This window comes from Myodes glareolus, chromosome 2 (assembly GCF_982192425.1).
Source record: "Myodes glareolus chromosome 2, mMyoGla1.1, whole genome shotgun sequence".
In the NCBI taxonomy this organism is placed as follows: Eukaryota; Metazoa; Chordata; class Mammalia; order Rodentia; family Cricetidae; genus Myodes; species Myodes glareolus.
The window spans coordinates 88,149,981-88,164,406 of NC_142027.1; the positions used below are offsets into that span (position 1 = coordinate 88,149,981).

The window sequence follows — 14,426 nt, forward strand, 5'->3', positions numbered from 1 at the left end:
AAAAAAGGCTGACAAATGCTTTATTTTACACACCCACTCTCAGAGGTGCGCAGTGTGTATTACTACATTAAAAACCCGCTGGGCGGTGGTGGCGCACGCCTTTATTCTGGCACTTGGGAGGCAGAGGCAGGAGGATGTCTGTGTGTTTGAGGCCAGCCTGGTCTACAGAGCAAGTGCCAGGACAGGCTCCAAAGCTACACAGAGAAACTGAAAAGAGGTGGGGGTGGGAGAGGGACCCTAAGAGGTCATCATATGACTACATTTTTTTAATTAAAATTTCTTTTCAGGGGAAGGTTTGAACAAGTCATCGTCACCGTCATCCCCCCCCCCACAAATGAAGCAGTCTCCCGCATCCGGCGAAATCACTGGAGTTGGCACATCCCGAGTGCAAGGGAGAAGCCTCGCCCTGGGAAGACCGCCTTCAGGATCACGGCACCTCCCCTGCCAGGTAAGTCTACTCTCTTTGTTTCTTTAAGGCGGCATTTCCCAAATACATTTATCACAGACCCTTTTCTTGAAGAAACACCCTTTGACATCTTACCAGAGAACCACTTAGGGGACGCTGGCCTGAACAAACCCTTCTCTGCTCCCCAGTGAGTACTGATTCAAAGGCTTTCAGGGAAAGGAGCACCTCAGAAATCATGAAGACACCCCGAGAGCTGGAGACGCGCTTCCAGCCTCTGTCACTGGTGGCATCAGCTTTCTGTTCAGTTTCTAAACAAGCTAATAGACTGAAAAAGGGATCTTTGACAGCTGTCAAAAATATACCCATGTAGCAAAAAATGCCTATGCAGCAAAATGAACAAATACCCCAGGCATTTTCTAGTTTATCTATTTGTGCATTGGTAAATACATACCCGCACATACATATACATACATACACACACATATTCATATACATATACACATACATGCATACACACAGAAGTGTCTTTGTCAGCGTTTCACAAATGAATCCAGAGAATACTTAAGGCTGACCAGCGCACACACACAATGCCCTCCCCACAAGCATGAGGCCTGAAGTCTGTGAGGCAAGCACTGTGCCAGGGAGTTACAGCCTTGGTCCCTGATGAATTTATGAGGAAAAATAACTTTAGTCCATGTTAAGAAGGGTGAGAGAGCCAGGTGGTGGCGGTGATCGCCTTTAATCCCAGCACCCAGAAGAGGCAGATGAACCCCTGAGTTTGACGGCAGCCTAGACTATAAAAGCTAGTTTCAGGATAGCCAGGGCTACTCAGAGAAACCCTGTCCCCTGTCTCAGTCCCCCTGCCACCAACAAAAAGAAGAAGGAGGAGGAGGAGGAAGAGGTGAAGAGAGCCAAGTGCAGTGACCTGCTTGTAATCGGGCACTCAGAAGACAGGGGTAGGTGGATCTCTGTGAGTTCAAGACAAGCCACGTCTTCATAGACACCCTGTCTAAAAAGAAATAAGAAATGTAGGAGGGTGAGAATATTATACTAGGTTGAAACTTTCGTTCCTCTAAATTTATAAACTCTCAAAGGAAGCCTATGTAAACAAAATGTGAAAACAAACACTTTTTTTCTTATTGAAGCTGAAACAGAACTGTAATCTTCTTTCAAAAACAAAAGGTAAATGTGGCATCCTATCCAAATTCAGGCTTTAGTTCTGAGGCTCTCAGACACTAGCGGGTTTCAGAATGTTCTGGAAAATGTCTGGTGAAGGGTGATGTGGTGGTACCTTCTGAGATGTTCCCAGCTTTTGATGGTGCTTCTGGTCCAGGAAGGCTTCCCTTCCAGCTTTGAGATGCTGCTCTCCTCCTATGAGTGGAGGGAGAGAAGGAAAAGGGAAGGGGTAGTGTGGAGGGATAAAGGAGTGTGTGAGGGGGGAGAGGAGGGGGAGACCTAGACTGAGAGTCTTCTGGGAGAAAGGTTGAGGACATAGACCGGACTGGTTGGCAGCTCATGAGCAGAACCAACAGGAGAAAGCCGGAAGCCATAACTACACCCTCACGGTCACTCTGACTTTCTGTGAGCCACAGGAGAAACACAGCTGGCTGAGTGGACGGTTTGAGGGAGAGGACGCCCAGCCATCTGAGCCTGCCACGTGCCTCCCTTGTCTACCATCTTCTTTTTTCTTTCTTTCCTCCTCCTCCTCCTCCTCTTCCTCCTCCTCCTCCTCCTCATCTTCCCCTTCCTTTTTATTATTATTGCTATTTGTTTGTGACAAGATCTCTCTCTGAACCCAGGCCAGGCTCAAACTCATGGTCCTCCTGCATCCATATCACTATGCTGGAGGACCAGCATACTACATTCAGGTCAGACATGATGGTGGCCTGCAGCGTGGTCTTCTGAAGTCGGATGGGCGCAAGTCCTGGCCCAGTCACTTCCCAGCCGAAGAACTTGGAGAGTAATTCAATGTTTCCTAACGTTCTCTCGGGAGCACAAGGCTGACCGGAAGCCATGGATTGCCGCAGCTACCCCTACCTCAGAAGACCATCATCCTGCACGATGTCTGCTTGGGAAAAGATCAAAACTCAAAAGCTGAAGTATGACTGCTTCCAAGCGCCGATCACCTTCACGCCAGGGTGACGCTGAGAAACCGCTTGTTGAGCCGTCCTAAGACTGACTCCACCTGCGGCCAGAAAGGTCTGACCTTTGACAGGTCGCGATGGGCAAGGTTAAGAGAGGAGAGCGAGCCGCCAGGTAGACACGGATGCTGCCTTCTCGCCCCGCCCTTTTGACTCCACGCTTTCAGGAACTGCTCTTTGTATCAGGCTCTGCCAAACTCTTGGCTTTCTTTTCTTCTCTTCCCTCCCCTCCTCTTCCCTTCCCTTCCTTTCCTTTCTGCACACACAAAGGAGAATGTAGGCAGTCCCTCTGGTCTTCAGCTGTTCTCACACAGTCCTGCCTGCTGAGCCGCTGGTGTGACTCAGTTCCTGCTGCTGATTCACCCTTTGTGTCGCCAAGGGCGTCTATGAGGCAGCGCGGCTTGACAATATCCTGAAGTCTCTAGCGTGCTTGCGGCTGGACCCTTTCCTAGACCTTTTTTTTTCTTTCTTTTGACTCCTGCTTAAGACTCTGCCAGACATGTGACCGCTCATCACTCCTCCTACCTCTTCTTCCATGAGGTTCTCAGGGATTAAAAGACGACCCCAGGAGCTGGAGAGATTGAGAGCACAGAATGCTCTCCCAGAGGACCCAAGGTCAGTCCCCAAAGTCAGGTGGATCACAAACCGCCTGGAACCCCAGTTTTTAGGAATCTGGTTTCCTCTTTTGGATTCTATGGGCCTCTGCACACTTCTTGGCCCCTGTGCACGCATGCACATGTGTGTGTGTACGCGCGCGCGCGCACACACACACATACACACATACACTAAAAATAAAGGATGCACTGTACTCTTCCTTCTGGCATTTTATTTCAAGCAATTAACATGTAGTGTTTGAGTTTGGACCCTGGTGTCTCTGATGGTCATGAACTTGAGAGTGAGGGCACCTGTGGCCTGGACAACAGGTTGTGAGACATCTTTGATTACAAGCTGTGCCCCGAATTGTAATTTCTCCATTTAAAGTGCAAACTTCAGTATTCAGTACACCCAGAGTCCACTGACAAATCAATCTGGCCACATCATCATCCTGAACCTCTGAGCAGTTGGTACCCGTTCCTCCCCTCCCAGCCCCTAGCAACCATTGATCTACTTATCTCGACAGCTATGTCTGTCCTGGATAGTTCTTGTACCCTAGCACAGGATCTTTTGGGATTGGTTTCTTTTACTTAGCATCGTGCTGTCAAGGCTCATGCTTGTTGCTGAATATATGAGCACTTGTATTTTCTTTCTCATTTGAAATTATTGTTCCTGGACGTGTGTGGATGTTTTGCCTATATGGATGTATGTGCACTACATGCATAGAGTACCTGAGGAGGCCGGAAGAGGGAACCAGAGTCCCTGGAACTGGAGCTACAGGCTGTGCTGAGCCAGCATGTGGACGCTGGAACCCAGGTCCTCTGCAGAGCAGCCAGCGCTCTAACCACTGAGTCACCTCTCCAGCATCTGCAGCCTTCTCTTGTTTAATATTTTGATTGTGCTGATGTCTGTTTTTTGGTTTTGTTTTTCGAGACAGGGTTTCTCTGAAGCTTTGAAGCCTGTCCTGGAACTAGCTCTTGTAGATCAGGCTGGCCTCGAATTCACAGAGATCTGCCTGCCTCTGCCTAGTGCTGGGATTAAAGGCATGCGCCACCACAGCCCGGCCGGATGTCTGCATTTTATTTAGCTGCTCCCTGTAGGGAGTTAGTGAAGTCCTACGTGAAAGTGTGTTGTTTGGCATGGGCACGGCCAGGTCAAGGACCCCAAAGTCTCAGCTCCATGGGAGTGGTAAAACCTTCCCTGGGTAAGACTCGGGGACGGCAAAGCCTTCTTCGGGTCCGAGTGTGAATGCTGACAGTGTCAGAAAGTGTCCACCATCATCTCCTCCCTCCCTTCTCCTGGCCTGACGAGTGCTGTTCCTACTGCCTCCTTCCTCGCTCAGCTGTGTAGGAAGACTACACCAGTTTGCCCGTGTGTAATAACACAGCCTCCGTTCAGCTGAACGCAACCATCCCGCCTCCCTGTGCCACAGGGTATAATAAACACCCTGCACCTCCCGGGTGCTCCGTTAGCGCAAGCACAGGCAATCCCCTTTCAGCTTTTCTGTATGTATATCTGTCCTTTCTCCATTCCCTCACTGCCCAGAGTCGGGGTTCCTGGACCCGAGATGTGCAAAGATGAGGCAGTTCCTCACCTGATGCACACTTGGGTTGGTTATGCAGTACACACACATCCACGTCCAGTTCTCTGTGCAGCTGAGTTTTAAGTAGGTATGTGTCCAGGAGTGACCATGTTGTCACACCAAGAGGCAAAGTGGCACCATCTACCAGCAAAGTATGCAGGTTCCAGCTTCCTCAAACCTTGCCCACTGACTGTTATTTTTATCTTTTTGTCAGTGGGGTGAACAAGGGGGCTGGCTTGAGATTTCCTATGCAGTCTAGGTTGGCCTCAGTTTGAGACTCCTCTGCTTCAACTTCACAATGCTGGCTTTACACCCGTGCTCCACCAGGCCTGTTCTCTGTCTTCCTAGTCTATTGATCTAAGTGGGTGAGCATCAGTAGCTATTTAATTGTTGCATTGCATTTAGTTTTTTTTAAGTCCCCCCCCTTCACACTTCCCCCTCCTGCATTTTTGATCTTTACAAGATCTTTCAGTGTTTCTCCAGGAAGCAAACATCAAGAATAATTTGCTGGTTTGCTCAAGACAGCTCAGTTAGCCACAGAATGCGAATGAGACTATAATCAGGATTTCGGTTCTGGGAGCACTGCCCTCGCACTACCCTGCTATTCCAGCTCCGGAGCAAGCAGGTCAAGAGTCACAATGAATCCAAGGGAAGGTGGAGACTTGGTGCGGGACTGCTGCAGGGGACACACAACTGTGGACTGTCTCCGGCATCGTGACCTGGCTGCTTCCTGCTCAAGACAGCAATACCTCAGGGACCCGCTGGCCTGCAGCAGCACAGGACTATGCTAAAACCCCAGGTACAGCGAGGGAGGGGCAGAGGTGAGGAAAGAGGAGGGGGGAGGGAGAAAAGCAGGATGGAGAGGAAGGGAAAGAGGAGCCTACAGGTAGTGCGGGGAGGACATCCACTGTCTGCAGCTTTCCCTGCACAGCCTACAGGGAAAGGCTCCTGGAACACCGGTTCCTAGGATGGGAACACCAAGGAAGAATGACTTCCTAGCTCTTGCCTCTCCCAGCGGGGACGGTGGAAGTCAGTCTTGTTTTGTAAAATAGCCTCATTCATTACTTTGCACGCTTTATGGACTAAGGGGAACTGAAGAATTCTCACTCTTGCGTACATTTCCTATTCATGAACTATCTCCTTTCCGTGCAAAGTAAAGATCAATATTTTATGAAATAATCTCACTGGAGATTAAGCACCATAGCGCTAATCTAGTTCAGAGAGTCTTCATGTTGCCTGACACCGGCTGAGCAAGGCCTGAAGCTGCTGCACGATGCTCTCCTGCCTCGCTTGGAAAGGCAACTTCGAATTGTTAGACTCTGAAACCTTGCTAGTGTTACGGAGGAAAATAGGTCAGTGTTTTAGCCTGATTTTCATTCCTAGCATCAAATACCCAAGTCTGGGTGACATTGTACCCAAAACAGGTTCACTTGCCTTTGGAGGTTCAAGGGTTCACATACATGTAGAGATGTTCTCTACATGTGATGTCTGGGACAGCTCAGAGTATCATATGGCAATAGGCAGCCATGTGTGTGTATGTGTGTGTGTGTGTGTGTGGTAATTGCTCTTGCTCCCTTTTCTTCACCACAAGGATTTATCGAAGGGACCTCCACTCTGATGATTTCACTAGTCCTAATCCTTCCCCAAGACCGTACCTCTGAACACTGCAGTTGGGCTGTTTCTCACACACTTAATACCTCACAGTGGGAATGAAATTTCAGAACATGGAGCTTTGGGGGATAGATGGAAACCACATCCCAACCACAGCTATCAGCGTGTGGCAAAGCTCTCGAAGCCCGATACTTATTTCGGGATATTTCCAAAAGATACATTTCCGCCCTGAGTGCGGGAGTATGGAGTGGGTCCTCCATACCCACTGGTGGGGCTGGAAGGCCTCCACACCAGCCGCCTTCCGCTTACCTTGTCCTCGCTGGCCAACACCACAGCAGGACACAACCACTTCCAGAGAACTTTAAACGCTCCGTTTCCCTTCCACGTCTCCTGTCTATACTTTATATAGTTGCGATCTGTGCATGTACAGTTTTGAAATTTGGCTTTATTAACCTAATATTGAAAATACTTTCTATTTTGTTTTATTTTCACAAATGTTGTAGCGGCTATGTAACATCTTGTCACCGTCTACTAAATCTTCCTCTGCTTCAGAACTCTGTGCCATGGTTTGCCCGAGAGTCATGAGGACGCACTCACATCCACACCCACCTTCACTGCAGCATCTCAGGAGTACACACGCCATCATATTTGTACCCATCTACTCAAATGATACACAACAACCGGACAGGACGACTGCCACATAAGACTACAGTGCTGTGAGTGTCTTAGCTTTTATAAGTATACTCGATGATTGTCACACAACAAAGTCACCAGATGACAGACTTTTCAGAACATCACCCTAGTCATTAAGCGCTACATCTGTTACATTAATGAATACTGTGGTGGCTTCCGGGTCTTTTCTCCCTTGTACTAAGAGGAAAAGACCCTGACTCATGGGAGAGAGAAAAAAAATCAAAAATCTGTTTACACCCACAGAGCACCTACTGGCATTCATGGAGTTTATTCACTATTCTTCCGACTTCAAGAGTTAGTAGCCTTTCTCTCATGGAGCTAGGAATTGAGCCTGGAGCTTTGTCCAAGCCAGACAGGGGCTCTACCACTAAGCTACAATCCCAGCCTGAGGCAGCATCTTAAAAAATGTATATTTTTAGATCTCTTTTATGTGCATGGATGTTTGCCTGCATGTGTATATGTGTGCCATGAGCTACCATATCCTTCAAGGCTAGAAGAGTGTTAGATCTGCAGGAACTGGATTATAGATGGTTGTGAGCTGCCATGTGGGCACTGGGAACTAAACCCAGGTCCTCTGCAAAAGCAGTCAGTATACTTAACCGCTGAGCTCTCTCTCCAACCCTGGTGTGTGTGTGTGTGTGTGTGTGTGTGTGTGTGTGTGTGTATAATTTATTCTCATTTTGTAGAGGAGCAATGAAGGCTGAGGACTCATCAGAGAAATGAGATTTGGGCTCCCTGTAGGTGCATCATTTAACTAGGCTCAGGTTCTTCACTTATAAAACAAGAATAATAATAGACTTGCTTTATAGCTCTGCTGGGAGATGGTATCTACAAAGAATGGGGCAACATTTGGCTCGTAGCAAGACCCGAATACAGGAGGAGAGCAGGAACTGCCGCTATTCCACTTGCTCCGGGTCAGCCCGGGGCTCCTGGCCTCTCTGACCCCAAAATCCGTAGTCCATCACTGCCCACGGCCTTCCTGGTTATCTTTAGTTCCCTTGCTGCTTTCTAGAAGCACCTGACACTGTTTTGTGTGGGATCTCAGATCGTGATCAGCTGAAGTGTCTGCCACCATTGGCTGTTCATGTCTGGCTGTGTTTGCAACGCGATCTGCCTATGTTCTTTGGCTGAGACAGAGTGATGGCCTTCCTAACCCGCAGCCTGCACTGTTGTGCCTGCACTGGATGCTGGGACCAATGTGGACCAGCTACCTTCTTCCTTTCCAGGGAGGTAGGGGAAGAAGTTGGGAAGTGAGCCAAGAAAGGCAGGCAGCCTCTGGGGAGGCAGTTGCTGGACCCAAGGCTTGGATCTCTTGGTTTCCACTTTCAAGAAATGAAGCTCCATTCTAAAAGGACTTTTGCTATGTTCCCCAGAGAGAGGAAGGCACAGCCAGAGGTGAGGCCATGACTAGAGCCCTTAACCTCTCATCTTGTCCTTCAGGCAGCAAGGAAGGAATCCTGTTTTCTCTAGTGAAAGGCTGCTCCCTCCCCACCCCCAGTGTAGCCTGAAGCCAGGGAGGGAGTGCTGCCTCGGGGGTCTGCTGGCAGGCAGTAGGGCACGGTGTGAGGGTGAGCTGACTGTTTCCGTTCCAGACCCCTCCCCAGAGTCATTGTTGCCTTGACGTCTGGGCCACTCTGAAGGGCAGACACACCGTTTTACACAGCGATGGGAGAGAAGCCAGGGCAGCTAACTTGAACTCAGCTTGGACCCTGTAACCCACAATACACTGGCCTCTCCGTCCTTCTTTCCCCTATCCCCACCTTAAAGCTCTGAGACTCCAGTTTGGCTGAACCTGGCTGTGAAACCCAAGTTAGCCTCAAACTTTTATCCTGCCTGGACCTCTTAACAGCCATTAAGTAGAGTCACAAGCAAGAATGTATGGTACCTTTTCCTACTCCGTTAAAGGAATTCGGATTCAGGAATCAACATTTTCGAGGTCATAGAGTCAGGTTTAGAGTCCAACGTGTCTAACTTCAAAAGGCTTGAGTTCTTCCCCCCAGCAATGGACGCCTTCTGTAGTAGACTCCAAACCTGCCCGCTCCTCCCGCACCACTTCGCACGCAACAACTGAAAAACAAGCCAGGCGCTCATGACCTTTAAGTTTTATATAACGCTGAGAACATCCATTGAAAGTCAGCACTGGTGAGTTTATGTGCTCTGGTCACCCACCGTACACCAGAACTGGCAACACTTGGCAGAGGTCTCAGAACTGGGTCCCAAACTGCACGCTTAGCGTGCTGTGGGGCAGGCTCGCGTTCTGACTAACCCACCCCCATCACCAGCAATACCCGAAGTGATGTCTTCCTGCAGACGGCTGTGAGGCGGGTGATGCTGGACCACTGACCACTCGCTAACCAGTTAAAGCAAAGGGACAGCAGCAAAGAGAGTTCTACCGCATAATTAGGAACACAGCAAGGCACTCTCATCCCACGGCTTCCCTTCTTAGGAATGTACCAGAGGAGAAATATTGAGGTGTGGGAGGGAGAGACCATATTTACCCACCAAAGGCCTAGTCTATGACGTTCCCTCAGTTTTAACTGCACGGCACTTGTGCACTGGTTAGGCTGGCTGCCTGAGGCTGACCGGAACCCACCTGTGAAGTTACACATCCGTCCCTCTACCTAAAGAAGGGAAACAATGGGCAGGGAAGATGGCTCAGTGAACCAAAGTCTGATGACCTAAGTTCAATTCACAGGACCCACGTAAAGGTGAAAGGAGATAACTGACTCCGGAAAGTTGTTCCTGCCCTACACACACACACACACACACACACACACACACACACACACACATTTTTAAAAGTGGAAACAGCAAACTGTAAAGAATGTACATTTGCATGGCAAATTGCCCACAGGGTAAAGCTAATATGTTTAAAATTTTGTTGTGGACGGGAGGTGAGATGGCTCAGTGGTTAAGAGTGCTGGCTTCCCTTGCAGAGGGCCTAGTGTCAATTCCTAGCAGATGCAAGGTGATTCACAACTGTCTATGGATCCACTTCCAGGGAATCTGATACCCTCTTCTGGCCTCTGTGGGCACTGCACATGTGGTTCGTAGACCTATATGCAGGCAAACACTTACGAAATTAAAAAATAAATCTTAAATCTTTTTTATTTTTTAATTTTTTTTAAATATTTATTTATTTTTATTATGTATACAATATTCTGTCTGTGTATATGCCTGCAGGCCAGAAGAGGGCACCAGGCCTTATTACAGATGGTTGTGAGCCACCATGTGGTTGCTGGGAATTGAACTCAGGACCTTTGGAAGAGCAGGTGATACTCTTAATCACTGAGCCATCTCTCCAGCTTTTAAATCTTTTTTAAAAAAGTTGTTTATCTTATAGCATTGTGTGTGCAACATGCAAGTATACTCAGGTTTTTGGGTATATGTAAGGCCTAAGGATGGCCACAGTGATTGTCTCAAGGAAGCAGGTGTCTTAGGGTTCCTATTGCCATGATTAACAAAACAAAACAAAACAAAACAACAAAAGTAGTTTGGGGAGAAAGGGTTTATCTTAGCTTATGATTTCACATTCCGTCTTCAAGGGAAGTCAAGGAACTCAAGGCAAGAACTGAAGCGCAGAGGCATGGGGGAGGCTGCTCAGGACTCTCACCCTGGCTTGCTCAGTTGTGGGATATTTGTACACTGTGTGAAGATATATTGTGTGATTGGTTTAGCTGAATGGCCGGAAACTAGGCAAGAGGTATAGGCGGGACTTCCAGACAGAGAGTGAGAAAGTAGGATATGATGAATCTAGGGCGAGAGAGACGCCATGGAGATGCGGAGCAAGTTGGACCCACAGAATGGGAGACAGGTAGCGGCCACATGGTAGGAGGTAGACTAATACAAATATGGGTTAATTTAAGTTTTAAGAGTTAGTGGAACAAGCCTAAGCTAAGGCCGGGCCTTCATAATTAATAAGTCTCTGTGTCTTTCATTATTTGGGAGTGGGCTGGTGAGACAGAGAAAGACTCGCGACACTTGGCCTACTTTTTCACGGTACCCAGGACTTGCCTAGGGACGCCATTCTCTACAGTGGACTGGGCCCTCCCACATCAAGAATCAATAAAGAAAATGCCCTCGTAGGCTTGTCCATAGGTCAACCTGGTGGAGCATTTTCTTAATGAGGTGCCCCTTCCCAAAGGACTCCAGAATGGGCCAATTGATGTAAAACCAGACAGCTCATTAGCGATTTTCGCCTTCTGTTTTATAGAAAACCAAACTTTTTTACACGGAAAATGCATAGCTTTTCTAAATTCAGGGAAATCCACTATAGCATTCCTTGCTCTGTTTTCTTACCAGAAGTAGTGATCGTTTTTTGCTTTCCATTTGCCTAGGTTCCCACACACTACCTATCAGAAGACCTTCTAGAAGAATCCTCACTTCCCGTGGACACAGGGGTCACCTCTCAGAAGCTCTGGTGCCCTGCTCCACCAAGTACAGACTCACCACGAAGCCTCTCACCCATTCCCTGTTTCCTAGGCTCCCTGAACATCCTCTTATGTTGGTGATAGGTCTTCAAGAAACTTCCTCAGAAATGGTGGTAAATTTCTTACTGTCTCTTACCAAATACCCTTATTTTACTGGTCCCCTGGTAGGTGAGGTGTAACTCTCCAAGCTCCCAACTCTTTCGGTTTCCAGTATCACCTTTACAAGGTTCTAAGTCTCTCACTCGTTCATTCTCTCCCCCTTCTTCCCCTGGTGCCCTTTACTCTCCTGGGATGCTTTCGCCCAGCTGCCCTACCCGGCTGCGCCCAAAGCTTTGAGAGTCTCTTTTGTAAGTGGCTCTAAATTTTACCATCATGAGTTGAACTTTAAAAAGTGTGGTTTTTATTGAAAAAGCACATGCTTACAGACGAGAGCACAGGTCATAAATAGCGACTTGATGGATTTTTTTTTTTACAAAAACAAGCAATGGGATCCTGTAATAGACAGCTACCAGGAGTCTGCAGCAGCCACTACGCAACCCCAGTTCTAACCACTGTCAATCATCTCTGGCATTATGGATCTGTTGCTCGGCTTTTAAATTTCTGTAGACATGGAATCATAAACGTGCTTTTTTGCTCCTGTCTCTCATTTCCCATTAAGCCTGTCAGATTCACCCAGGGCACACGATTCATTCATTCCTGATCCGTCACATGAACATGCTACAATTAATTTGCCCAATTTTAGTGTTGATGGGTTTTTGACTGGAGCAGGCTTTAGCTTTTACAGACAGGGCTGCACCAATGTGTTTGCGCCTAGTCTTTGAACAAATGTATGCAGTTCCACTTGGTGTGGGAGCCCCCTTTTCTCCTCAGTGTTCCAGTGGAGAATGAGGGAGCCCTTTTTATATCTGATGTTGGAGATTTGGCCCAGGGCCTCAAGGGCGCTACGAACAGGCTCTACCACTGAGCTATTCTAGGCTCTCAGTGAGCACTGTTGGCACGATCTCTCCTCCTCACTTCTCTTCTGTCTTCTCTCTGGGACCTTTCACGTGCCTAGGTAAGGGCTCTCACTGAGTTGCATCCCTCACCAGGGCTTTTAAATCTCAACATTTACATTTTAGATTTCTGGAAGTGTTTCTCCGATAATTCTCTCTTCTTCAAATTTGTCTATTTTTCTTTCTGAAACTCTTTTCACCTACACTGCAGACAGTATCCACTTAAAAAGTATTTAGTGGGGCAGTGGTGGCATACACTTTGAACCCCACCTCTCCGTAGGCAGAGGCAGGTGTATTTCTGAGTTCAAGGCCAGCCTGGCCTACGGGACAGCCAGAACTACACGGAGTAACCCTGTTTCCAAAAGCAAAAATGATTTTATGTGCATGAATATTTGGCCTGTATGTATGTACGTGCACCATGTGCACAGCGGTGCCCGTGGCGGCCAGAGGAGGGCATCGGTTCCTCTGCAGCTGGGGCTACATGTGGTTGTGGAGTTTGGAAGAAACCCAGGTCCTCTGCGAGAGCAGCCAGTCCTCTTGACAAGTGAGCCCGCTCTCTTTCAAGCCTATCATTCTTTTGTATTCTTTTTTTGTCTTTGAGAACATTTACGCTTCTTCCAATCCTTCTCTCGGTGTACTTTTTGACCCTATTCATAATTTATAGAGAGTTCTAACAAGTCTCACCTGTAACTAGTCCGCTTACATTGTCTCACGGGTGCAGCGTCTTCACGCTGTAAGTTTTAAGATGAGATTCCCACGCTCTCTGCAACACTCTGGTTTCCTTCCCTTCTCTCTCATTTCCTTCCCTTCTCTCTCGTTTGTATTGGTTTCTGTTCTGTCCGGGGCCCCTGGCCACCACACACACAGACCCGTGGCTGTCTCATAACGGCTGAGGAGTATGGCGTTTGTCTTGGTCCGGTTTTGTTTGCTGCAGCTGAGTACCATGGCCCAGGAAACTTCCTTAGGACATATTTCTGGAGCTAGGAAGCCCATTATGGGGGTAAGGGCATCTGATGGAGGGGGGTGGGGCTGGGTGTGGTGGCTCATGTTTGGAATCCTAGAAAATTGAAACCTGTCTCAAAGAAAACACCAAAGCCGAGCTGTGTCCTCCTGACCTCCTACTCGTCACCTTGGAGAGGCCTCACTGCTCCCAACATGTGCATGCCTGGGAAAGGTAGAGCAATGTTCAAAGTACTGACTGAGAGCACTGGGAAATGCCGTCTGGGAAGTGAGGCCAGCAGCAGCCGCTCCTGAGGGGGACGGTGAGGTCAAGCACCGGCGACTTTTCTGGAGCTGACTGAATGGCAGTATTTACACATTTTCTCCTTGGAGAATCAGTCAGCACCCCCCAAAACGAAATCCTCTTTCCTGGGCCCTAAGTGGTAAGTCACAAAAGATGAAACCTGCACTGTCCTGATTGGCAGGCTTGGGCCATGTGTGGTCACCTGCATGAAAGCTGAATCGTTAACCCCTCAGTCTGGGACACCACATTTCAGACGGCAGCTCGGGCACCTGATGATGGACATTGCAGGCAGAAAACATTTCTTCATTTCAGGAGGTTCCAGGGTTTATTGGGAGGGGTGGTGGCACGGGATAGGGGGTAGGGAGGGGTGAGGGCAGCAAACAGGAAACCTGGGGGATAGAACTCGGAGGCTCATGCGTGTTAGGTGGAGGCTCTGTTGCTGAGCCATACCCATAACCCTGCTTCAGGATTTTGGTGTGTGTGTGTATGTGTGTGTGCGTGTGCGCGCGTGTGAATGCGTGTGTGTGTGTGTACTCACATGTGCACAGGTACATGTGGGGTCATCAGTCAATTTGCAATGCTATTTCCCGTGAGTCACCTACATTGCCCTGGAATTCCGTGATTAGGTTAGACTGGTCAATGAGACTCAAGGATCCTTCTGTCCCTTTCTGCCTACTTTGAGATTTCAAGGCCAGGCTACCATGTCTAGCTTTTTTTTTTTTTTTTTTTTTTTT

The 14,426-nt window shown here is 48.3% G+C and overlaps 1 non-coding gene across 1 annotated transcript; it reads right to left on the reverse strand.

The window, feature by feature from the left end:
* Positions 1-284: 284 nt before the first annotated feature.
* Positions 285-456, reverse strand: LOC125390569 (U1 spliceosomal RNA). The gene has a single exon (XR_015000694.2). It is a non-coding gene; the product is annotated as a U1 spliceosomal RNA (small nuclear RNA).
* Positions 457-14,426: the final 13,970 nt, after the last annotated feature.